The sequence below is a fragment of the Pristiophorus japonicus genome, chromosome 8 (assembly GCF_044704955.1).
Source record: "Pristiophorus japonicus isolate sPriJap1 chromosome 8, sPriJap1.hap1, whole genome shotgun sequence".
Taxonomy (NCBI): Eukaryota; Metazoa; Chordata; class Chondrichthyes; family Pristiophoridae; genus Pristiophorus; species Pristiophorus japonicus.
The window spans coordinates 45,206,827-45,231,906 of record NC_091984.1 but is presented as its reverse complement, the minus strand read 5'-3'; the positions used below and the strand labels follow the sequence as shown (position 1 = coordinate 45,231,906).

At 45.0% G+C, this 25,080-nt stretch overlaps 1 protein-coding gene across 12 annotated transcripts in view; it reads left to right on the top strand.

Moving 5' to 3' along the window:
* Positions 1-25,080, top strand: part of LOC139268494 (monocarboxylate transporter 13) — a 78,823-nt gene that overhangs the window by 30,930 nt on the left and 22,813 nt on the right. For 4 of the 12 annotated variants that reach the window (XM_070886731.1, XM_070886730.1, XM_070886729.1 and 1 more), the window contains exon 2: positions 17,868-17,999. The exons of 7 other annotated variants lie outside the window; for them this stretch is intronic. The gene's annotated coding sequence lies outside the window, so the exon portion shown is untranslated. Of the gene's footprint in view, positions 1-17,867; positions 18,000-24,803; positions 24,824-25,080 lie in introns of those variants that run through there. One more of the 12 variants, XM_070886736.1, reaches the window with a different exon arrangement.

Genomic DNA, 25,080 nt, shown 5'->3' with positions numbered 1-25,080 from the left:
CAGGTAGAAAGTTACCAAAATAGTTGAGGAGTCACAGGAACGAACGCAGCTCCGTCATATTCTGTGGTGCATTCTTGATGGCCTCTGTCTTTGAGTCTATGGGCCTGATGCCGTCTGCCGCAATCTTTCTCCCCAAAAATTTGACCTCTGGCGTCAGGAAAACACACTTGGAACGTTTCAGCCTGAGTCCCACTCTGTCTAGTCGACTTAGAACCTCTTCCAGGTAGTGAAGGTGTTTGGTGGTGTCACGACCGGTGATCAGGATGTCGTCTTGAAACACAACGGTGCACGGAACCGATTTCAGCAGACTCTCCATGCTTCTCTGGAGGATGGCAGCAGCCGAGCGAATCCCAAAAGGACACCTGTGGTATATAAACAGTTCTTTGTGCGTGTTGATGCACGTCAATCTTTTCGAAGATTCAGCCAGCTCCTGTGTCATGTAGGTGGAGGTTAGGTCCAACTTGGTGAACGACTTCTCTCCCGCTGACATTACGCACAGGTCATCCGCCTTGGGTAGCAGGTACTGGTCTTGTAACGAGACTCGGTTGATCGTTACCTTGTAGTCTTCGCAGATTCTGATCGTGCCACCGCTTTTCAACATTGGAACAATCGGACTGGCCCACTCATTGAACTCAACTGGCGATATGATTCTCTCTCGTTGAAGTCTATCCAGTTTGATTTCGACTTTCTCCTTCATCATATATGGAACTGCTCGAGCCTTGTGATGAATGGACCTTGCATCGGGGACTAGATGGATCTACACCTTGACACCTGTGAAATTGCCGATGCCTGGTTCAAATAGCGCCGGAAACTTGCTCAGCACTTGGGCGCAAGAGCACGAAGATAGTGCTTTGATGTCATCCCAGTTCCATCGAATCTTTCCCAGCCAGCTTCTGCCAAATAGCATTGGGCCATCGCCTGGTACAATCCACAATGATAAATCATGCACAGCTCCATTGTACGATATCTTAACTGCCACACTGCCAATGACTGGTATGAGCTCTTTGGTGTAGGTGCGCAGCTTTGTCTGAATCGGGCTGAGTTTTGGCCTTTGTAGCTTGTTGCCCCACAGTTTCTCAAAAGCCTTCTGGCTCATAATTGACTGACTCGCCCCCGTGTCCAACTCCATTGATACCGGAATACCGTTCAGTTTCACTTTCAGCATGATAGGAGGGCTCTTGGTCGTGAAGGTGTGTACCCCCTACCTCTCGTTTGTTCTGTGTGATCCCCGCCGGATCGATCATCCTCTGCCGACTCTGCCACGTGGTGAGTCGCAGCACTCTTGTACATTCGCTGGAGGTGCCCCATTGTTTTGCAGCCTTTGCACACTTAGTGCTTGAATTGACATTGATGGGCTCGATGATTACCCGCCCAGCGCCAACATGGTGCATTCACGGCTGATGGTGGACTCTGAGTCATCCTAGGTCTTGCAGCTGCAGACGTGTAGACCCTGTCATATGCAGTTCTGCCTGCTAGCGACGTTATTTTATGCACAGTATTTGCTGGTGAGCTTCGATGCTGGGAAGATATCTGTCTGGTATTATCGCTTGTGGATATGAATGCCTGGGCTATCGTGATGGGCTTGCTCAGGTCTAGGGATTCTGCAAAGAATGACCTTGTGGTCGATGCCAAGCACAAAAAAGTCCCGCGGCATTTCCCCCAAAAATCCAGCAAATTCACAAGTTCCCGCAAGGCGTCTCAGGTCGGCGACATAACTCGCCACACCCTGGCCTCGGAGCGGTGGTGCATGTAGAAGCGATACCTGGCCATTATGACGCTCTCCTTCGGCTTGAGGTGGTTTTGAACCAGCGTACACAACTCAGTATATGTCTTCTCTGCTGGTTTCTCCGGTGCTCGCAGATTCTCGTAGAGGCCATATATTGTGGACCCACACACGGTGAGGAGAATCGCCCTGCGCTTGATCGCTTTATCGTCCCCATCCAGCTCGTTAGCCACGAAGTACTGGTCGTGACGCTCAATGAAGGCTTCCCAATCATCACCCTCTACAGATCTCTCTAAAATACCAGCGGCAGCCAAGACCACGTGAAAGTTTGTAATCTGTTTCTCGTCGCCAATTGTTAAGTATGGAAGAACTCCACAAGACTGAGTACTGTGAGCTAAAACTGATGTGACCTTAGTCTCTAATACAACTCCAGAGTGCCTAAGCAGTATGGCAGACAACCTTTTATACTCCCTTGCACGAGGTGTGCAGGTGACCCTTGGGCCTCCAACTGTTGCGCCCTCTGGTGGCAAGTCTTACACAGTTACAATGTTTACATACATAACATCGAGAGAGACACCAAGGGCAGAGAGAGAGACACCTAACAGAGAGAGATAGAGAGAGAGAGCAGATAGATAGACCAGAAACACAGAGAGAGAGAGAAACCAGGAGCAGAGAGAGAAAGTGTTCAGTAAGGGGACATTGAATGGGAGGGCCGATTAATGTAAATATTTATACAATAGGGCTTCTATCCGTTAGAAAAGGGCGGGTGTATTTGTTCTCTAATGCAATCAATCCAAAATTAGACTCTGTAAAGTCTTTATATATTATAAATTTACATAAGACATTTTATAAATAAGGTTATTTTATAACATAAACCTTTATTTATAAGACTAAAAAATAATGACTTTATATAAGACCTCACTTTATATATCTAAATGACCAAATAAAAAATGTCTTATAAATTTACTCCCATAGTCAAAATATATATTTCTCAAATATATATATTATTATATAAAAATTACATATATAACAGACTCCATTCTTGCAGCTGATGTTATTTGAAAGATGCAGCATCAATTTTCTGACACGCGCTTATAAAACCCCATGGAGTTGGGTTTTTCGATTTGATACATGTTTTTTTTCCAAACTTAAGTTGTTGATGCATTTCTCGATGCTGCCTGCGACTTCCTCCAGGATGTGAGGCAGAAAGTGTTGGTGTTTTCAGTGTTGGAGCTCCGATCGCCGCTGGGTGCATGGAGAGAGAGAACTACCTCCCAGCAGTTATAAATACAGTGTACAGAGCGGGGAGGGGGGAATTTGTCCAGGAATTTCTGCAAATTAAATTAAACTAGTTTGAACAGAGTGTTGGGGAGGAGTCTAACCGTAAACGCTTTGCAAAACGGGCTTACACAATCTTATGTGGTGTTAAACTGAATTTGTATTCTCACTCGCTTCAATCCAGAGACAGAAATCCCAGTACCGAATTCCAGATTTACATTGTAAATTTAGCATCGGTGCAAAACTGAAATCCCTTTACACCAAACCTGGTGTGTAAATGTACCCTGAAACTCAATGCAATCTGTGTTTTAAGAGATAGAACCTGACACGTAATCTTAACATGTGCATAAAAGTACATGTCAAAATTTAAATGAAGTTTAGATTTACGAGCCTGGGTTCACAGGGTTAACAATTAGTATTCTGTATCTAATTAGTTTTCGTTTCTCGTTCGATTTCTGAAAGCCAATTAAAATTGGGTGTAGGCTGAGAGAGGCATCATGTCCCGGCTACACGAGTCTCCACAAGCCCAGCGAAGGAGGGCATTCCAACTGTACCACCACATTTTGTTCGAATGTGTATTTTGTAGAACTGCGTGCCATCGTGCTCCGTCCTTCAGATAGATAGACAGCAGAGGGCTGAGCTGGTTGCCTGCTCCACAACAACCCATAAAATTACCCCCCCCCCTCCCCGCATGACGCAACATAAGCTGCAATTCAAACACGTGTAAACTAGCTGGGACTTAATTTATCCTTCCTCACATTGAATTACTGGGTTATGTGAGATATGTGCAAGTGTTGAGGATACGTGGGGAGATGTGTAAGAGATACATTTGGGAAAAGTTCACCTATACAAGGATCTCATGAATTGACAAGGCCTGTTGATCCCCAGTATTTCGATGGGAAAATGTGCAGACGACAAGGGCCACCGGTTTGATTTCTTTTCTGGGCTGTTACCAGACCTCTGCCAGATGACTGTGGAGACCCTGCGATTGGTCTCTGAGGAAAGGAGGGGGAAACCATTCCTGTTCGTCGCCCATTATGAACAGGATTCCTCTGACTGCTTAACTATAATTCTTGTTGGGTGATGTCGAAATCTCGACTCTCAATATAAGACTCTTAACACAATCAGCTCCGGTAGATGTTCCTTTAATAAGTTTTACTTGCAGCAAGGGAGAGTCCCGTCCAGTCAAAGGCTAAGCGGAGACTCTCACTGTGGTACAGATTCACAATATATTCATACAGTAGAACAAACAAGTTATGATTCCACCCTGTGTATTGGTTCTGCCTTTGCAGTCAGCGAAAACAGATAAAGAGTTCTCCAATCAGTTAATGATTACCACATCCTTGTCTGAGTCTTTTACATATTTTCAAATGTCTCCTTTGTCAGTGTTTTTGGTGGGCTAGTGAGCAGTAACTCGATTAGGGTGTGATAATGTGCTATCACTGGTTTTGCATTGTTTTAGGATTGTCTAGTTTCCTGGCCATCTATTTGGGCCCATGATTTCCATAGTGGTTGATTGGGTAATTGGCTTCTTGCATATTTTGGACGAGTTCTGTAGTTGAGATAATGGCTGATAATTTGATTATCTCTTAGGGGGTGAATTGGTGCTGCATTTTTACAACCTTTATCTTGCCCTTCTAAGGTCTGGCATAGCGACAGACTATTGATAATACAGGGGAGCACAATGTGTGGTACTTATCTCAGCAGGACAGTCCTTCTGTTGTCTGATGGTTATTAATCAGTTATCAGCAGTTTCAGTCAAGGTTAGCATGTTTATGCAAACAGACTGTTTGCTGCAGAAGCTTCTGGCAGGATCGGGACTCCACTTTGTTTTATTGCAAAAAGGGCACATGAAACAGTGCATGCAACTTTAAAAATACATTTCCACATTCCCCCCTTTTGTCCTTCACAAGGACAACTTAATCCATTCTAATCTTGCATTGTCTTTCTATTTCCATTCCCACACAAGAACCTTCAGTGGTTGTTGTTATCTTGGTTGGTAACACTGTTTTTCCCAACCTGGCACAGCAACACTTAACTAAGACAAACAAAAGATATAGGGCGAATACTATCAGCAAAAATATGATCAAACCCTGTACCAAAGATCTCCCTAGGGATCCCAACCATCCAGATGCCCACTCCCACAAGGTGGTACCGTCCTGGCCAATAGTTTATTTGTACTCTATTACCTTTTTCCTAATATATTCAGCTAGACTGCTGATCTCTTCTGAATTATCCTTCGTTTCTGACACCTTGGTAAGGTTTGTCCTATTTTGCACTATTAACCATTCTGCCATTTCTGATTCATTAAAGGGGACGGATCTTAGGGGAATACCCCCTTCGGAGTGGACAGGTACATGGGAACATATCCAACAGTTAGACAAGTTTCTTTCTTGAGCATACTTATGACTCAGCGCCATAAATACATTTTCTTGTAGTTCCCTTTGTTCACGTTTCTGTACCCCTGGTACTATCAATAACGCAAGGCACAACCCTGTTAAGCATAGCACTATCAGTCCCCATAGTCCGTACAGTTCCTTATTCGTTCTTCCTTTTTCTGTTCCTCTGGTTCCTTCTTTCCTTCCTCCTAGTCGGGTGCCCTTTTGCAATAGGACGCATGGATCCATGTTGGTCTTTCCTTTACCTTAATTGCAGTATTAGTCACCAGCAAGACCTGGTATGGTCCTTCAAATCTTGGTTGTAGACTGCTTTTCCTTTTAAAGATTTTGATGTAAACGAATTCTCCGGGCTCCTGATTATGACACTTCCCTTCCGCTGGCTCGACTTGAGCTTCTTTTACCTGCGAATGAAAGCTGGAAATACATTTGGTTAGCGCAATACAATAATTCAACATATTTTCTTCCATTTTATGGACGTCCATTTGTTTTGCAGTAAATGGTGCTGTACAAGATAGTCGTTGGGGACGTCCCATAACTATCTCATGCAATGACAGGCCTGTTGTTCTGTTGGTTGCAGATCGCATTACCATCAAAGCTAAGGGCAGCAGTTCTATCCATTTTAGTCCAGTGTCATTGCGTAATTTTGCTAATTTATTTTTAAGCATTCCATTATATCTTTCAACAAGTCCAGCTGATTGTGGATGATAACTGCAATGAAAACGTTGGTTAATCTGTAAAGCTTTACACATTTCTTTTGTAACAGTTCCCGTGAAATGTGACCCATTATCACTAGAAAGCTTAGCAGGAATTCCGAAGCGCAGTACGATTTCTTTTAACAAGAATTTAGCAACAGTAGTGGCATCGGCCTTTTTACATGGGAAGGCTTCAATCCATCTAGAGAACACATCTACAATAACTAATACATACTTAAATCCCATACACATAGGTAATTCAATAAAATCCATTTGTAAATGTACAAAAGGCCCGACTGGATTTGGGTGGGAGGCAGATTCTACTTTTTCCGTCTTACCCGGATTCATTGTCTGACAGGTAACACAATTTTCACAGATTTGTTTTGCAATTGCCGAAATACCTGGTGCATACCAAGTTGCCAAAATATAATCTGCCATCCCCTCTTTGCCCGTATGTGTGAATGTATGAACACATCGGGCAATCCATGGAAGTAAGGATTTGGGCGCCACCACGCGGCCGTCATGGTAAACCCATATTCCTTCTGGATTTTTATAACATTGATCCTTTGTCCAGGTCAACACCTCCTCCATACTGGCCTGTGTCTGAAAAGCTAGCACATCATTTATAGTGGGTGGCGGATCTGAGCAATTATTTTTCCTTAGTGGAAACAATGACACCTGCACCCCCCCTTTTGACAAAGCTGCTGACTTAGCTGCATTATCAGCTCTGGCGTTTCCAAGTGCTACCTTATTCAACTGGCCTGTATGTGCTTGCCATTTGGTAATGGCAAGTTTTAAGGGGCGTTGAATGGCTTGCAGAAGATTTTCTACTTGTTCTGCATTCTTGATGGTGGTTCCTGAAGAAGTCAGGTACCCGCGAATTTTCCAGATTTGTCCATAGTCATGCGTTACTCCAAAAGCATACCTGGAATCAGTATAGATATTAACTGTTTGTCCTTCAGCCAGAATACAGGCTCGAGTTAATACAAATAATTCGGCTTGTTGGGCTGAAAAGGAGTCTGGAAGAGAGGCTGTTTCGACAACATTAAACTGGGTTACAATTGCATAAGCCGCTTTAGGTTGGCCCCTATCATTTTGTAAGGCTGATCCGTCAACATAGTACACTAGATCAGGGTTACACATTGGTACATCTGTTAAATTGATACGTGGTTTAGTCACTAATTCGGTTACCATTTCACATGAATGGGGTTTGCTGTCTTCTTCCGTGGGGAGTAGAGTGGCTGGATTTAAGGTAGTACATCTTTTAATGATAAGGTTCGGATTTGATAACAGTTCAACTTCATATTTAGTGGTTCTTGCAGAAGTTAGGTGTTGAGTGGCACATTTAGTAAGTAAAATCTCGACAGAGTGTGAGATATATAAAACGGTTTGATGATTTAGAGTTATTGTCTGAGCCTGTTGTACAGCGTAATAAGCTGCTGCCAAAGAAGGAAGACATCCTGGTAGTCTGCGTGCCACTGGATCTAGTTGGGTACTGAAATACACTATCGGTCGCTGCCTGTCTCCATGTAACTGAGTCAAAACAGATTGTGCAAAACCCGACTTGTGATGAACAAATAAGTTAAATGGCTTTGTGTAATCTGGTAATCCTAAGGCTGGTTCTGAAGTGAGGTACTGTTAAAGATTCTGGAAAGCATTCCGGGATACTTCATTCCAAATCAACTTTTCTGAGTGAGGGCATGGACATGTCAAACAATGGTCTAACGATCTGAGAATAATTCATAATCCATTGCCTGCAATATCCTGACATGCCGAGGAAATGTTTCATTTCTCTCTTGGTTATTGGTAGTGGAGCAGAGCAGATTGCTTTTACTCGTGTCTTGTGTCAATTGTCTCGTATCGCTGACCAATCGTGTCCTAGATACCGAACCCTTTCTGAGACAAATTGTAACTTCGCCTTTGATACTTTGTGTCCTTTTGAGGCCGAGATTTTTAATAACACAAGAGAATCTGTTTCGCAGGCTAATTTGGAGGGTGAGGCGAGCAGTAAGTTATCAACATACTGCACAAGTGTAGAACCTGCTGGTAAAATTACATCTTCCAGATCCTTCTTTAAGCATTGTGAAAATATAGTAGGACTTTCGGTAAATCCCTGTGGGAGTCTTGTCCATGTATATTGGCGTCCTTTATACGTGAACGCAAACAGGAATTGGGACTCTGGGTGAATGGGTATTGAGAAAACTGCTGAACATAGATCAATCACCGTATTATACGTTGAGTTTGCCGGAATACTCGTAAGTATAGTCGCAGGATTGGGCACCACCGGATAAGTTGGGAATACAGATTCATTCACAGCTCGTAGGTCTTGGACAAACCTCCATTTGTCACTATTGGGCTTCTGAACCGGAAAAATCGATGTGTTACACGGACTTCTCATTTATGCTTATAGTGATTCACAGATCACAGAATACAAAGTACTTGTTTTATAATTGTGTGCCCAACTTCTGTTTTAGAAGCTGAACATATTTGCTCTGTAACTTCAATTTTATGATAGTGTCTCATAAATTACATCTTTTTAAGCTTCAGCTTCTGACGCAGTAGTTGTGTAATTTTATTAAAAAAGCTTCCAAACCCAAGATTTTCCAATACAACCAAAATGTTTATAAAGGAGAATTACCTGAAATACCTCAAAATCCCATTTCAAATATTGTACTGCCAATCTTTTATTTAAAACTCTTTTTACTGAGCTAGAAGCTTTCATGTCAAGGTTTTACACAAAGAAAAATGGGGGTGTACTTCCTCAGCCTCGAGAGACCCACACAGGCTTTTTTTTAAAAGGCATTATAACTTCCCTTCTCCGTTCTTTATCTCATTCCTAGACTAAATTTATTGTCTTTTAACCCAATGTAATCAATGATTGCGTGTTTTCTTTTGACAAGTGGGCGTGCCGAAATTTATTTTTTAAAACCAACAGGACCACGCATTTTTTTATCTTTTGCTCAACAAACCTATCCTTTGTGCATTTCCTAGTTCTGTAACTTATCATCCGAATAAATCCACACCTGCGTTTCTAACTTAAAATGTAATTCAATTCTAGGTTCACACTTTCTTAAAACTTCCCACATACAGGACAACATTACACTACAAAGGGTTAAAAAAAACTTTCACTCAGTACGAAAAAGTGGGTGGAGCTAAAACAGCAGACAGCTCCACCATTTTCTCAAACAGGCTTTCAGACATATGAAAATTCATTAATTCCCACCTCAAATATTCTGCAGTCAAAAATCACACAAGCACTCTCATTCAAAGACAGACATTCACAAAGGTCTCTCTTCATTCAACAAAGCATATTATTTGGCCAGCTCTATTTTTGGATCCATACGTCACTTAAGATAGTCACTATCAGTTTTTTAAAAAAATTCTTACATATTGATTTACTTCCTCTGTTAATTTTACGTGGGCTCGAAGAATCGGAACCCAGGCCTTTTCTATTACTTTCTTTTTACCTCTTCTACCTGGGTCTCTGTCTATAAGACACTCCTCTAGACATGTTATTCTTTCTAAATTGAATGAACCATCGGGTGGAAATGGCCTGTTTTCATCCTTAGTCCATTTTACTCATTTTTTTTAGGTGGTCAATTGAAGACTGACCACAATTCTGGAGCATAAAATAGGCTGGTGTGCCCTTTGGTGGTGTTTTACTTGCTCCGGCACCCATTCTGGATGATTAAGATTTTTCACAGTTTCTGATCTCACAATCCTTTCGGTCAACCGAGTTCTCTACGCCCACTTCTCCTGGCCGTCACGTGGCCTAAAAAGGTTCTTAATTCAGGCTCAGTCTGGGTGTGTGAGATATATTGACACGAACCAACTGTAGTTGATCAATCAGTTACTGTTTCTTTTCTCAATCAATGCTTGTTTTTCCGAATCACAATTTTCCCTAGTGACTCTTCCTGTTTCTCTAATTACAATGTCGCACAAAAGTATTGAACACAACAGTATAACAAGGACAACTAGGACAATCAACATCCACGCGGGTATACAAATCATAGCCTTAAACTCTATCTAAACAAATAGTCAATTCTCAGTCTGCGTTGTACGCCACTACAGACCGAGTCCTTAACTTATCTGAATAAAATTCCCATTATGGTCCTATCACACAAGGACCCCGATCCTATCACACAAGGACCCTGTTCCTTCTAAGGCAGTCCTATCACACAAGGAACTTTCCTTTAGGGACTTGTATTATCCTATCAAACAAGGATAATCTTAATAAAATTCCTTTATGGTCCTATCACAAAAGGACCCTGATCCTATCACACAAGGATAATCGATCGATAACGCTCTTCTTACCTTTTACTATAGAAAATCTCCCCAGGCTGTTTCAGGATTGGATATATTCAGGATCAGATCCCTTCTGCCTACAAGCTGAGAAGGAAAGGATTACAAAAATAACTTTAGCTCTTAAATTTCGAGACTCATAGATCGCAGTACCTCCACTGTGGACAACAGATTACATATGCGATTCAACAGTAAAGAGACCCCTTGTGAGCAAAAGGCTCACCTTATTCTGGCCAGTTAAGCCCTTCACTGAAGAGGCACTATGCCAACATCTGTTCACTCACAGAGTAGAGAGTAAGCGATCTCGGTGGAACCTCTAAGAAGTAACTGTCGAAATCTCGACTCTCAATATAAGACTCTTAACACAATCAGCTCCGGTAGATGTTCCTTTAATAAATTTTACTTGCAGCAAGGGAGAGTCCCGTCCAGTCAAAGGCTAAGCGGAGACTCTCACTGTGGTACAGATTCACAATATATTCATACAGTAGAACAAACAAGTTATGATTCCACCCTGTTTATTGGTTCTGTCTTTGCAGTCAGCGAAAACAGATAAAGAGTTCTCCAATCAGTTAATGATTACCACATCCTTGTCTGAGTCTTTTACATATTTTCAAATGTCTCCTTTGTCAGTGTTTTTGGTGGGCTAGTGAGCAGTAACTCGATTAGGGTGTGATAATGTGCTATCACTGGTTTTGCATTGTTTTAGGATTGTCCAGTTTCCTGGCCATCTATTTGGGCCCATGATTTCCATAGTGGTTGATTGGGTAATTGGCTTCTTGCATATTTTGGACGAGTTCTGTAGTTGAGATAATGGCTGATAATTTGATTATCTCTTAGGGGGTGAATTGGTGCTGCATTTTTACAACCTTTATCTTGCCCTTCTAAGGTCTGGCATAGCGACAGACTATTGATAATACAGGGGAGCACAATGGGTGGTACTTATCTCAGCAGGACAGTCCTTCTGTTGTCTGGTGGTTATTAATCAGTTATCAGCAGTTTCTGTCAAGGTTAGCATGTTTATGCAAACAGACTGTTTGCTGTAGAAGCTTCTGGCAAGATCGGGACTCCATTTTGTTTTATTTCAAAAGGGTACATGAAACAGTGCATGCAACTTTAAAAGTACATTTCCACAGTGACCCTTGAGTATGTGCTGTCTCTTTGTTCATGCAAGATATATTTTGTATTATTTCACTTGTGGTCTCATAATCCTAATTTAGTTATCTGTAACTATAAGAAGGAACTTTATATAGCATTTATAGAGCACCTTTCACAATCTTGGGACGTCCCAAAGCACTTTATAGCAAACAGTGTACTTTTGAAGTGTAGTTACTATTGTAATTTAGGGAAATGGGGCCACCAATCTGTGCATAGCAAGGTCCCAAAAATAGCAAATGAGATAAACGATCAGTTGATCCGTCGTCCAGATGGGTGGGTCTGCACCCACCTGGCTCCATTCTTATCTCTCTAATCGTAGCCAGCGAATCATCTGCAATGGCTTCTCTTCCCGCCCCTGCATCGTTACCTCTGGTGTCCCCAAGGATCTATCCTTGCCTCCCCCCCCATTTCTCATCTACATGTTGCCCCTTGGCGACATCATCCGAAAACACAGCGCCAGTTTCCACATGTACGCTGACGACACCCAGCTCTACCTCACCACCACTTCACTCAACCCCTCCACGGTCTCTAAATTGTCAGACTGCTGGTCCGACATCCAGTTCCAGATGAGCAGAAATTTTCTCCAATTGAATATTGGGAAGATCAAAGCCATTGTTTTCGGTTCCCGCCACTAACTGCGTTCCCTAGACACCGACTCCATCCCTCTCCCCAACATCTGTCTGAGGCCGAACCACACTGTTCGCAACCTTGGTGTCACATTTGATCCTGAAATGGGTTTTCAATCACATATCCGCAGCGTAACATCACCCGTCTCTGGCCTTGTCTCAGCTCATCCGCTGCTGAAACCCTTATCGATGCCTTTGTTACCTCTAGACTTGACTATGCCAACGCACACCTGGCTGGCCTCCCACAATCAACCCTTAGTAAACTAGAGGTGATCCAAAACTCGGCTGCCCGTGTTCTGATTAGCATCAAGTCCCGCTCACCCATCACATTGGCTCCCGGTTAAGTAGCGCCTCGATTTCAAAATTCTCATCCTTGTTTTCAAATTTCTCCATGGCATTGCCCCTCCCTATCTCAAATCTCCTCCAGCCCCACAACCCCCACCCCCGAGATGTCTGCACTCCTCTAATTCTGTCCTCGAGCATCCCTGATTATAATCGCTCAACCATTGGTGGCCGTGCCTTCTATTGCCTAGGCCGTAAGCTCTGGAATTCCATACTGAAACCTTTCCACCTCTCTACCTCTCTACCTCGCTTTCCTCCTTCAAGACACTGATTAAAATCTACCTATTTGACCAAGCTTTTGGTCACCTGCCCTAATTTCTCCTTGTGCGGCTCGGTGTAAATTTTTTAATCTCATAATATTCCTGTGAAGCATCTTGGGACGTTTCACTATGTTAAAGGTACCATATAAAGCCAAGTTGTTGTTGTTGTTAATGACATTGGTTGAGGGATAAATGTTGTCCAGTACACTGGGAGAACTTTGTTGTTCTTCGGCAAATAGAGCTATGGGATGTTTTACATCCACTTGAAAGGGCAGGTGGGGCTTTGGATTAATGTCTCATTCAAGAGACAGCACCTGTAACTCCCTCAGCCTAGATTATGTGCTCAAGTCCTGGAATGAGGCTTGGCCCATGAATTTCTGACTCAGAAGCACGAATGCTACCACTGAGTCAAGGCTAAATATAAGACTTCTTTCTGTGATGTATGTTTAATTTGTTTACAAAATTCTGTATCTATTTCCACCACATGCTCCAGTCTTAACAAATCCTTATTTCCTCTCCTTAATGCAACAAAGATGCAGTTATACCATAAATAGAGAAGGCACAGGAGATGGCAAGGTGAAAGGGATGAATAGGAGAGTTGAAATGGAGGGAGAGGTTTAAGGAAGACAAGAGTGCAGTGAATTCAGAGGAGAGATGTCAACGAGAACAGAGAAGGAGATTGAAATCACCAAAATGAGAAGTTACAGTTCAGAGGCTGAGAAAGGAAAGGAGGGAGGATATCAATGAGAAATTGGGTTGGGTGTTTGGGGGTGGGGAGGTGGTGGGGGTTAGGGGGGTAGACAATGGGGTTTTTAAAGAAGTGGTGACAAGTGTGGAGTGAGATGCTCGAGGAGAGGGTATCACAGGACTAGAAGGAGAGATCAAGTTTTGATTTGATGATAAGGAGGACACCATCATTATGATGATTGGGGCAGGGCAGATGGTGGATAGTACAGCCAGGAAGGGAGGCTTCAGTAAGGAAGAAGCAGTTGTCACTCCTGAGCCAATAGTCAGTGAAAGGCCAGGATGTCAATGCAATCATCCACTAGGACCTTGTTTGCAAGTGAATGGACATTCTGGAGGGAAATGTGGAGGAGGCGGTGATTGTTGATCCGCTAGGTGAGACCAAGGAAGCAGTGGTGGGTGAAGTGAGTGAGATAGAAAAGAGGTTGATGAGGTTAACGCTCAGTGTGCTGGGCGGGAAGGTTGCTAAGGGAGAAAGATGAGACAGATAGGGTTGCTGATCATAAGGTGGCAGTAATGGGTGTTTTAATGGGCCTTTTGGAAAATGACAAGACAAGCTGTGGGCTTATTGAAGGGGATTCAAGCTTGGGATGGCAGCAGGACAGTAAGAAGGTGAGAAGCAGTGATGGATTGTGATAGGGTTTGGAGGACAAAGTATCTTAGGGAGGAGAAATGAAAGATGGTGTGACTGGGTGACAGGAAGAGAAAGAGACAGGAGAGAAGACACTGACAGGGGCCAAGAGAAAAAAGAAAGGGAGATAGAAGTAATGGGCTTGGGTCCGAGTGCCAGACCAAATGTGCATGCGAATGGACACAGAGGGAATTCAGGTTACATAGGCACAGCAGAGATCAGGAGGGACATGTTCTGATCATAAACAGAGCACAGTGAGATGATGATATGAAAGAGTTAAGTTAAAGATTGAGGTCCTGTTGGAGGATGAAGTTCACTTGTAGATAGGGTGTAGTCAGTTTGGAGCATTGACGAACCAATTTCTCAATTCAAACAGGGTTGTTGAGAGGGAGTGAACCCAGAAGCCGCTTGAGGGACAGAGTGTCACTGGGCACGTCGCTGGAGATTGTCCAGTGCAATCAAAGGACCAAGGTGGCGTGGAGAATTGACACTGAGCCAGCAGAGATTGATCCATGGGGCCAGCAGAGGTACTTATTGGTCTCAAATGTTAGCACTGTGGACCAACGGATTTGACAGAACAGCAGAGGAATAAGGAGCAGTGGGAGTGAAACCTGAGGATCAAGGGGAGGTTTCCTCCCTGTCCTCTGTGCACTGACAAGTCTCTGTACAGATGACCGAGCTGCTCTCGAGGAAGAGCTGTAGGAAGGGGAGGAGCACACAAGATAAGGAGCAGCAGCAGGAACCTTAGAAGCCAGCCCATCTCATTCCAGTGAAAGGTGATGGAGAAGTTCGAAGGATTTTTATTTTATTATTCGTTCCTTGATGTGGCTGTCGCTGGCAAGGCCGGCATTTATTGCCCTTCACCAATTGCCCTTGAGAAGGTCGTGGTGAGCCTCCTTGAACCGCTGCTGTCCGTGTGGTGAAGGTACTCCCACAGTGCTGTTAGGGAAGGAGTTCCAGGTTCTGACCCAGCGATGATGAAGGAATGACGATATATTTCCAAGTCAGGATGGTGCATTCTTGGAGGGGAGCTCCCATGTGCCTGCTGCCCTTGTCCTTCTAAGTGGTAGAGGCCACGGGTTTGGGAGGTGCTGCCGAAGAAGCCTTGGCGAGTTGCTGCAGTATATCTTGTAGATGGTATACATTGCAGCCGCAGTGCGCTTGTGATGCAGTGAGTGAATGTTGAATGTGGTGGATGAGGTGCCAATCAAGTGGGCTGCTTTGTCCTGGATGGTGTTGAGTTTCTTGAGCGTTGTTGGAACTGCACTCATCCAGGCAAGTGGAGAGTATTCCATCACACTTCTGACTTGTATCTTGTAGATGCTGGAAAGGCTTTAGGGCATCAGGAGGTGAGACACTTGCCGCAGAATACCCAGCCTCTGACCTGCTCTTGTTGCCACAGTATTTATGTGGTTGGTCCAGTTAAGTTTCTGGTCAATGATGACCCCCAGGATGTTGATGGTGGGGGAATTCGGCGATGGTAATGCCATTGAATGTCAAGGGGAGGTGGTTTGACTCTCGCTTGTTGGAGATAGTCATTGCCTGGCACTTGTGTGCCACTTATCAGCCCAAACCTGAATGTTGTCCAGGTCTTGCTGCACATGGGCGTGGATTGCTTCATTATTTGAGGAGTTGCGAATGGAACTGAACACTGTGCAGTCATCAACAAACTTCTGACCTTATGATGGAGGGAAGGTCATTGATGAAGCAGCTAAAGATGGTTGGGCCTAGGACACTGCCCTGAGGAACTCCTGCAGCGATGTCCTGGGACCTGCAAACACCTTTTTTGTGCTAGGTATGACTCCAGCCAATGGAGAGTTCCCCCCTGATGGTGGTAAAGCAGAGATCATTCAGGAACATTCTAAGGATAAGGGGTAAGCCATTTAGGACCGAGATGAGGAGAACCTTCTTCACTCAGAGAATTGCGAACCTGTGGAATTCTCTACCACAGAAAGTTGTTGAGGCCAGTTCGTTAGATTATATTCAAAAGGGAGTTAGATGAGGCCCTTACGGCTAAAGGGATCAAGGGGTACGAAAAGAAAGCAGGAATGGGATACTGAAGTTGCATGATCTGCCATGATCATATTGAATGGTGGTGCAGGCTCGAAGGACTGAATGGCCTACTCTTGCACCTACTTTCTATGTTTCTATGTTTCTATGAACCTGGGAGTAGAATCCAGATGTGATTAAGTGATTTATAAAAACAAAATTTTTTTCTTAAAATAAGCTTAAAATCTGAAGTATTTAATCAGAGGATAATGGAACGTCAAAAAGATGAACAATTGGAAAAAAAACAAATTGCTTGAGGGGTTAATGGTGGGAAGAAATATTGCTAGCTGTACTGTCAAAGAGATGGCAGGAACAGTAGCGCCATCTGATGGTGTGACCTGGTACTGCAGAGCACAAGTTGTATACGAGAAACTTTGAAATGTACACAAGTAGAGTGGCCTTGAATTTCCTCTGTATTTGCGGCCAGAGGCACGTGTAACCTGAGCACAGACCAATTACGTGGCTTAAAAGATAGTGGAATTGTGGGCATGAGTGATGCACTTCATTACAATATGCCCAAATCTCTTCTATCTTTTACGGCCATCTGTCGATCCCTCTGCCTGAAATCATCTCCACTTATAAAACAAGCCATGCCCCCAAGTTACAGAGCCCCATACATCAGTTTTTTAAATTGCGCTTGCTCAGAGACCCTCTTAAAATTTCGACCAACTTGTCAGGTGCAGCAAGAAATAGTCATCTTTCTGCTGTTTTGTTGCAAGCTTTAATGCGTTTTTTAAAATAAATTATCCTCACAGACCTTATATTTTCTGTTCCTTTTAATACACTTTTATGCCAGAAGTATAAGTCACATTAAAAATTGAAAAGCTTTCCCGATTACAGGTTCTTAAACATGTGTGCCTAACCTGCATGAATGGTAGTTGAAGTTGAACATTTTATTTTCTTATTTAAAGAGGAATAAATAATGCAAGTTTGGCGCTTTGCTTGGGCCCCGACTGTTTACGTGGATTTACGTCCATTTTTACATTTGGGTGCAATCTAATTAGATTAGTGGGGAATTCCGGTGTATCTTGATTTCAGGAGAATGTGCACCGGATTTTCAAGTCTAACTTCTGGGATGGGCCCAGACAGGAAATTCAAAGCCTGGATGTTTTACAACACAATACGTAGTTACTGGGTGTATCTTTCAGTTCATGGAAAATACATCTTTAAATCTGCGACTTTGGTGCACACAAACACACTTCGGAGCAATTTTGACCCAAGTGCTTTTACAGTCTCAGTAGAACAAATAAAAAAAGAAAAGAAAATCACGTTGAAAAAGTACTTGGATGTGCACTTAAAGAGCTTAATCTACAGGGCTATAAACCTAGAGCTGGAAGGTGGAATTAGGCTAGATAGCTCTTTTTCAACCTGCACGGACATGATGAGTCGAATGGCCTCCTTCTGTGTCATAATTTTTCTCTGATTCTCTGATTCTATGAAAAGAAAGCTTTGCCTTTCACAACCTCAGTGATGTTGATGTAATTTATGGCACACAGGATGGGATATATATTTAACATGGTACATAGCAAATGGTCTGAAGGATGCTTCCTGCTCTGGGTGGAAAATCTTGTTAGCTGCTATGAAGTGCCTGATTTTGCCAACATACGCCCGCCCTGACTTCTGGCCAAATTCTACCGAAAACAATCATTGCAATTGTCTTTTTCAGGTTATGTAACCTTTGACAGATTTGAAGCTACCTACTGCTGTGCTGATTGCTCATGGTCTTCATGGACAGTGTCCTCCTCACTACCAGAACTTCAACATGTTTCTCCACATCTCGAAGGACATGCAGCTCCAGGTCAGTGAACCTCACTTTACGTGATCGGCAGAGAGGGGGTAGGGAAAATCAACTCCAGCGGTACCCTGCTCCTGACAAAATGCCTAGAACACGACCTTGTCATCACTAACGCTGTGTTCCACCAGAGGGACAAGTACAAGGCATCGTGGCAACACCCTCGCTCCAAACAGTGGCACCTGCTCGACTATGTCATTGTCCGAGCCAGGGATCGCAAGGATGTGCATATCACCCGCGCCATGACAGGAGCTGACAACTGCTGGACGGACCACCGCCTAATCTGTTTCATCATCAACATCAATATAGCCCCAAAGCAGCGACAGCAGCAGAAACAGTGCCGCAAAAAAATCAACACCGGGGCACTCAACGATCCAGCTAAGAAAGCCCTATACAGCCACCGCCTCATTGCTAACGTGGTGACTCTTGATGACCCCTGTTACGTATCGAATAACTCCACGAGGCTAAGTACAGTGAGCTAGTTCAGGCATGACCTTACTCCAATTTATTTAATCGCAAAGTGAGGATTCAACATGGCTGCCAACATTATATACACGGCTTGCACGTGTCTGCCAGTGACCATTAGGACTCTGACCGTCGCGCCCTCTGGTGGCAGGCAAAACCCAGTTAACATACGTAACATCATTCCCCCCCAAAGTCCTTGGTACAGGTTGTATTTACAATTTGAGACGGTCCAGGGCCTTCTGCTCCCTGGTTGATCTTCTCAGTTCAAACCCAAGCTTGGGTGAGTTAGTAGGACCATTGCTGCATTGCGGAGCAGTCGGTTTGACAGGACTGTCGGGGATGGTAGGCTCGTCTTCATGAATGACACAAGGGTCAACCGATGGTTGGATGTGTGTTGGTTGGTTGATGATGTCATCTTCAATTTGTTCTGGGTTGTCTGTGAATCGCAGTTTGGTTTGGTCGATGTGCCTCTTGCACTTTTGGCCATTTAACAGTTTGACTACAAACACCCTGTTCCCCTCCTTGGCCAAAACCATGCCAGCAACCCACTTTGGACCATGACCATAATTCAGGACAAACACAGGCTCATGAACAGCAATATCACGTGATATGGCCGCGTGATCGTGGTACCGTTGCTGCCGTTGCCTTCTGGTTTCGACATGATCATTGAGATCCGGGTGTACAAGGGAGAGCCTGGTTTTGAAGCCTCACTTCATTAACAGCTCGGCAGGAGGGACCCCGGTGAGTGAGTGGGGTCTCGTCCAGTAACTGAGCAGAATGTGGGACAAGCGGGTCTGTAGGGAGCCGTAAGTCACGCGTTTTAGGCTCTGCTTAATGGTTTGGACAGCCCACTCCGCTTGACCGTTAGACGCGGGTTTGAAAGGGGCAGACCTGATATGCTTGATGCCATTACGGGTCATAAACTCTGAACTGGTGAAACACGGTCCGTTGTTGCTGACAAGGACGTCGGGCAGGCCATGGGTGGCGAACATGGCCTGGAGGCTTTCAATAGTGGCTGTGGACGTGCTGGATGACAAGATTACGCATTCAATCCATTTGGAGTAAGCATCCACTACCACTAAAAATATTTTGCCGAGAAAGGGCCGACAAAGTTTATGTGGATCCTTGACCACAGACTCAGCGGAATCTCCACAGGTGCGTTACTCAGTTGCATGCAAGTGTTGCACTGATGCACGCATGACTTCAAGTCCGAGTCAATGCTGGGCCTTCAAACGTGAGACCTGTCAATGGCCTTAACATGACAATGCCTGGGTGGATACTGTGTAAATCTCGCACAAAAGTTTCCCTGCCTTTTTTTGGCATGACAACACGATTACCCCATAACAGACAATCAGACTGAAGAGACAATTCATCTTTGCGGCGGCTATAATGCTTAATTTCATCCTGCATTTCCCTGGGAATGGCAGACCAATTTCCATTTAGGACACACCTTTTTACGCTTGACAGTACAGGATCCTGGCTGGTCCAGGTCCTAATTTGGCGAGCCGTGGCGGGTGATCCCTCGATCTCGAAGGCATCCATGACCAGCAGCAAGTCTGGGCTGTGGCATTTCCACCCCGGTTGTGGGCAATGGTCGCCGGCTAAGCGCATCAGTACAGTTTTCAGTACCTGGTCTGTGGCGGATGACATAATCATAAGCAGATGATGTCAGTACCCATCTTTGGATGCGGGACAAGGCATTGGTGTTTATACCTTTCCTCTCAGAAAACAATGAAATAAGCGGCTTGTGGTCTGTTTCAAGCTCAAAACGAAGCCCAAACAGGTATTGATGCATTTTCCTAACCCCATTTACGCATGCTAAAGCCTCTTTCTCTACCATACTATAGGCTCTTTCAGCCTTAGGCAGACTTCTGGATGTGTATTCGACTGGTTGGAGTTTGCCTGATATAGTGGCTTGCCGGAGCATACAACCGACCCCATATTATGAGGCGTCGCAGGCCAGCACTAACCGCTTACATAGGTCATAGTGTACTAGTAATTTATTGGAACATAGCAGGTTCCTGGCCTTCTCAATGGCTCTGTCTTGAGATTTGCCCCAAATCCGGTCGTTACCCTTTCTCAGCAACGTGCAAGGGCTCTAGCAATGTGCTCAAACTAGGTCGAAAGTTACCGAAATAGTTGAGAAGACCCAGGAATGAACGCAGCTCCGTCACACTCTGGGGTCTGGGTGCATTCTTGATGGTCTTTGTCTTCGAGTCCGTAGGCCTGATGCCGTCTGCTGCAATCTTTCTCCCCAGGAATTCGACTTCTGGTGCCATGAAAACGTACTTGGAGCGTATTAGCCTGAGTCCAGGTTGTGCAGGTGTTCGGTGGCGTTGCAGCTAGTGATCCGGATGTCACCTTGGAACACGACGGTTCTCGGGACGGACTTCAGCAAACTCTCCATGTTTCTCTGAAATATGGCTGCCGCCAAGCAAATTCCGAAAGGGCATCTGTGGTATATAAACAGTCCTATGTGCGTGTTGATGCACATCAGTTTTTTCGAAGATTTGACCAGCTCCTGTGTCATGTAAGTGGAGTTAAGGTCCAATTTGGTGAACAACTTCCCCCCCGCTAACATTGCAAACAGGTCGTCAGCCTTGGGTAACGGGCACTGATCCTGTATTGAGACTCGCCGCAGATCCTGACCGTGCCATCATTTTTCAACACCGGGACAACTGAACTGGCCCATTCGCTGAACTCGACTGGTGATATGATTCATTCCCATTGAAGTCTGTCCAGTTTGATCTCGACCTTCTCCTGCATCATATACGGAACCGCCCGAGCCTTGTGATGGATGGTTCTTGCACCCAGGCCTAGCTGGATCTGCACTTGGCTCCCGTGAATTTGCTGATGCCTGGTTCGAACAACGAGGGAAACTTGCTCAGCACTTGAGCACACGAAGTGTCATCCACTGATGATAAGGCTTTTAATATTATTCCAGTTCCATTTAATTTTCTCAAGCCAACTCCTGCCGAACAGCATTGGGCCATTGCCTGGAATGATCCACAACAATAAATCATGCACAGCTCCATCGTACAATACCTTTACTGCCACGCTGCCAATGACTGGTATGAGCTCTTTGGTGTAGGTATCTAGCTTCGCATTGATTGGGTTCAGTTTGGGTCTTTTTGCCTTAGTGTCCCACAGCTTTTCAAAAGCCCTCTGGCTCATTATTGACTGATTCGCACCCGTGTCCAATTCCAGGAATACTGGAACCCCATTTAATTTAACTTCCAGCATTATCGGAGGACTTTTGGTAAAAGAATGTACACTATACACTTCTTCATCCTGTACCTCGGGTTGAGTTGCCTGTGCTGCTTGATCCACGCTGGATCGATCATCCTCAGTCATGTGGTATGTCGCAGCACGCTTGCTTGGTTGCGGACACATTCGCTGAAGGTGCCCCATTGTTGTACAGCCTTTGCCCACATATTGCTTGAATCGGCATTGATGGGCCCGATGCCAACAAGGCGAGATTTGATTCACCCCCGATGGCGGACTTTGAGCAGTTACAGGTTGCATGAATGCGGGCGAGTAGTCCCTGCCATGTGCAGCTCTGCCTGATGACGATATTATTTTATGCACAGTACTTGCCGTTGAGTTTCGATGCTGGGAAGATATCTGTTTCGAGTTTTTATCCATGGACATGCATGCCTGGGCGATTGTGATGGCCATGCTCAGGTCTAGAGATTCAGCAGCCAGCAGCTTTCGAAGGCTGACTTCGTGGTCAATGCCAAGCACGAAAAAGTCCCGCAGCATTTCCTCCAATGCAGCTCCGAAGTTGCACGACCCAACGAGACATCTCAGGTTGGCGACAAATTCCGCCATGTTCTGGCCCTCGGAGCGATTGTGTGTATAGAAATGATACCTCGCCATGATGATGCTTTCCTTCGGTTTAAAGTGGTTCCGAACCAGCGTAAGTCTTCCGAATTCATTGTAAGTCTTATCCATTGGTCAAGTTGGTGAGAGTAGATTCTTGATAAGGCCATAAATTTTTGACCCACAAACGGTGAGGAGAACCGCCCTGCGCTTAATTGTGTTATCGGTTCCTTCCAATCCGTTGGCTACGAAGTACTGGGCGAGGCGATCAGTGAAATCCTCCCAGTCTTCCCCTTCCACGAATCTCTCCAAAATTCCAACAGACATGGTTGCGTGAAAATTCGTATTTTTAACTCGTCGTCATTGTTAAGTATCGAATAACTCCACGAGTATAAGTATGGTGAGTTAGTTCAGGCATGACCTGACACCAGTTTATTTATTCTCAAAGTGAGGATACAACATGGCTGCCAACATTATATACATGGCTTGCACGTGTCTGCCAGTGACCATTAGGACTCTGACAGTCGCGCCCTCCGGTGACAGGTAAAACCCAGTTAACATACATAACAATCCCGAGATGCAGAATGCCCACAGCGCTTGCTCTGCACTCCAGGCCACTATAACCAGTACTTGCGAAGAGACGCTTGGTCACTCAACCAGGAAACACCAGGACTGGATTGATGAGAATGACCAGGAGATCCAAGAGCTAATAAATCGCAAGCGCAGGGCATTTCTGAACCTAAAACAACAACCCAACTCGGGAGCAGCAAAGCAGCATTACAGACGGCTTAAGGCCGAGGTCCAACAAAAAACCCACGACCTAAAGAATAGATGGTGGGTGGAGAAAACACAGGAGATTCAGCAGCTGGCCGATAGCCATGATATGTGAGGATTCTTCACTGCAGTCAAGCCCACCTATGGCCCAAGCACCCAAGGCCCCACCCCACTGCTGGACAAAAACGGGGAGACACTCATCAAGGACACCGAGGCAGTTAGAACCCACTGGAAGGAGCACTTTGAAAATCTCCTTAACTGAGACTCTGCCTTTGACCCTTGACTCCATCCTGCAGCATGCTACCCACCACCATCTCAGCAAAACCCCAGCTTTGCACGAGGTAGAAAAAACGCCATCCGTCAACTCAAGAACAAAAAGGCTACGGGAGTTAATCGAATTCCCACTGAGGCACTAAAGTATGGTGTAGAGGCACTAGTGGCACGAATGCATGACCTCATCTCTCTCATCTGGAAGGAGGAGAGCATGCCGGGAGATCTCAGAGATGCAGTAATCATGACCATCTTTAAAAAAGAGGACAAGTCCGACTGCGGCAACTACAGAGGAATCTCCCTGTTATCAGCCACTGGGAAAGTCATCGCTAGAATCCTCCTCAACCGTCTTTTCCCTGTGGCTGAGGAGCTCCTCCCGGAGTCACAGTGCGGATTCCGTCCACTACAGGGTACAACGGACATGATCTTTACGGCGCAACAACTGCAAGAGAAATGCAGGGAACAGCATCAACCCTTGTACATGGCCTTCTTTGATCTTACAAAAGCCTTTGACACTGTCAACCGCGAGGGACTATGGAGAGTCCTCCTCCGTTTCGGCTGCCCCCAAAAGTTTGTCACCATCCTCCACCTGCTCCATGACGACATGCAAGCCGTGATCCTGACCAATGGATCCATCACAGACCCAATCCACGTCCGGACCGGGATCAAGCAGGGCTGTATCATCGCACCAACCATCTTCTCGATCTTCCTCGTTGCAGTGCTCCACCTCACACTCAACAAGCTGCCCGCTGGAATGGAACTAAACTACAGAACCAGTGGGAACCTGTTCAACCTTCGTCTTCTCCAGGCCAGATTCAAGACAGTCCCAACTTTTGTTGTCAAACTACAGTACGCGTACGATGCTTGCATCTGCACACATTCAGAGACTGAACTCCAAGACACAGTCAACATCTTCACTGAGGTGTACGAAAGCAGGGGCCTTACACTAAACATCCATTAGACAAAGGTCCTCCACGAACCTGACCCCGCCACACAGCACTGCCCCCCAGTCATCAAAATCCACAGCACGACCTTGGACAACATGGACCACTTTCCGTACCTTGGGAGCCTATTATCAGCAAGGGCAGACATCGACGACGAGGTTCAACATCACCTCCAGTGCGCTAGCACAGCCTTCGGTTGCCTGAGGAAGAGAGTATTCAAAGATCTGGCCCTCAAATCTGGCACCAAGCTCATGGTCTACAGGACTGAGTGATACCCGCCCTCTTGTATGGCTCAGAGACGTGGACCATATACAGTAAGACACCTCAAATCACTGGAGAAATACCACCAACGATGTTTCCTCAAGATCCTGCAAATCCCCTCGGAGGACAGACGTACCAACATTAGCGTCCTTGGTCAGGCCAACATTCCCAGCATCAAAGCACTGACCACACTCGACCAGCTCTGTTGGGCAGGCCACATTGTTCGTATGCCCGACACAAGACTCCCAAAGCAAGCGCTCTACTCGGAACGCCTACACGGCAAGCAATCCCCAGGTGGGCAGAGGAAACATTTCAAGGACACCCTCAAAGTCTCCTTGATAAAGTGCAACATCCCCACCAACACATAGAAACATAGAAACATAGAAAATAGGTGCAGGAGTAGGCCATTCGGCCCTTCTAGCCTGCACCGCCATTCAATGAGTTCATTGCTGAACATGCAACTTCAGTACCCCCTTCCTGCTTTCTCACCATACCCCTTGATCCCCCTAGTAGTAAGGACTTCATCTAACTCCTTTTTGAATATATTTAGT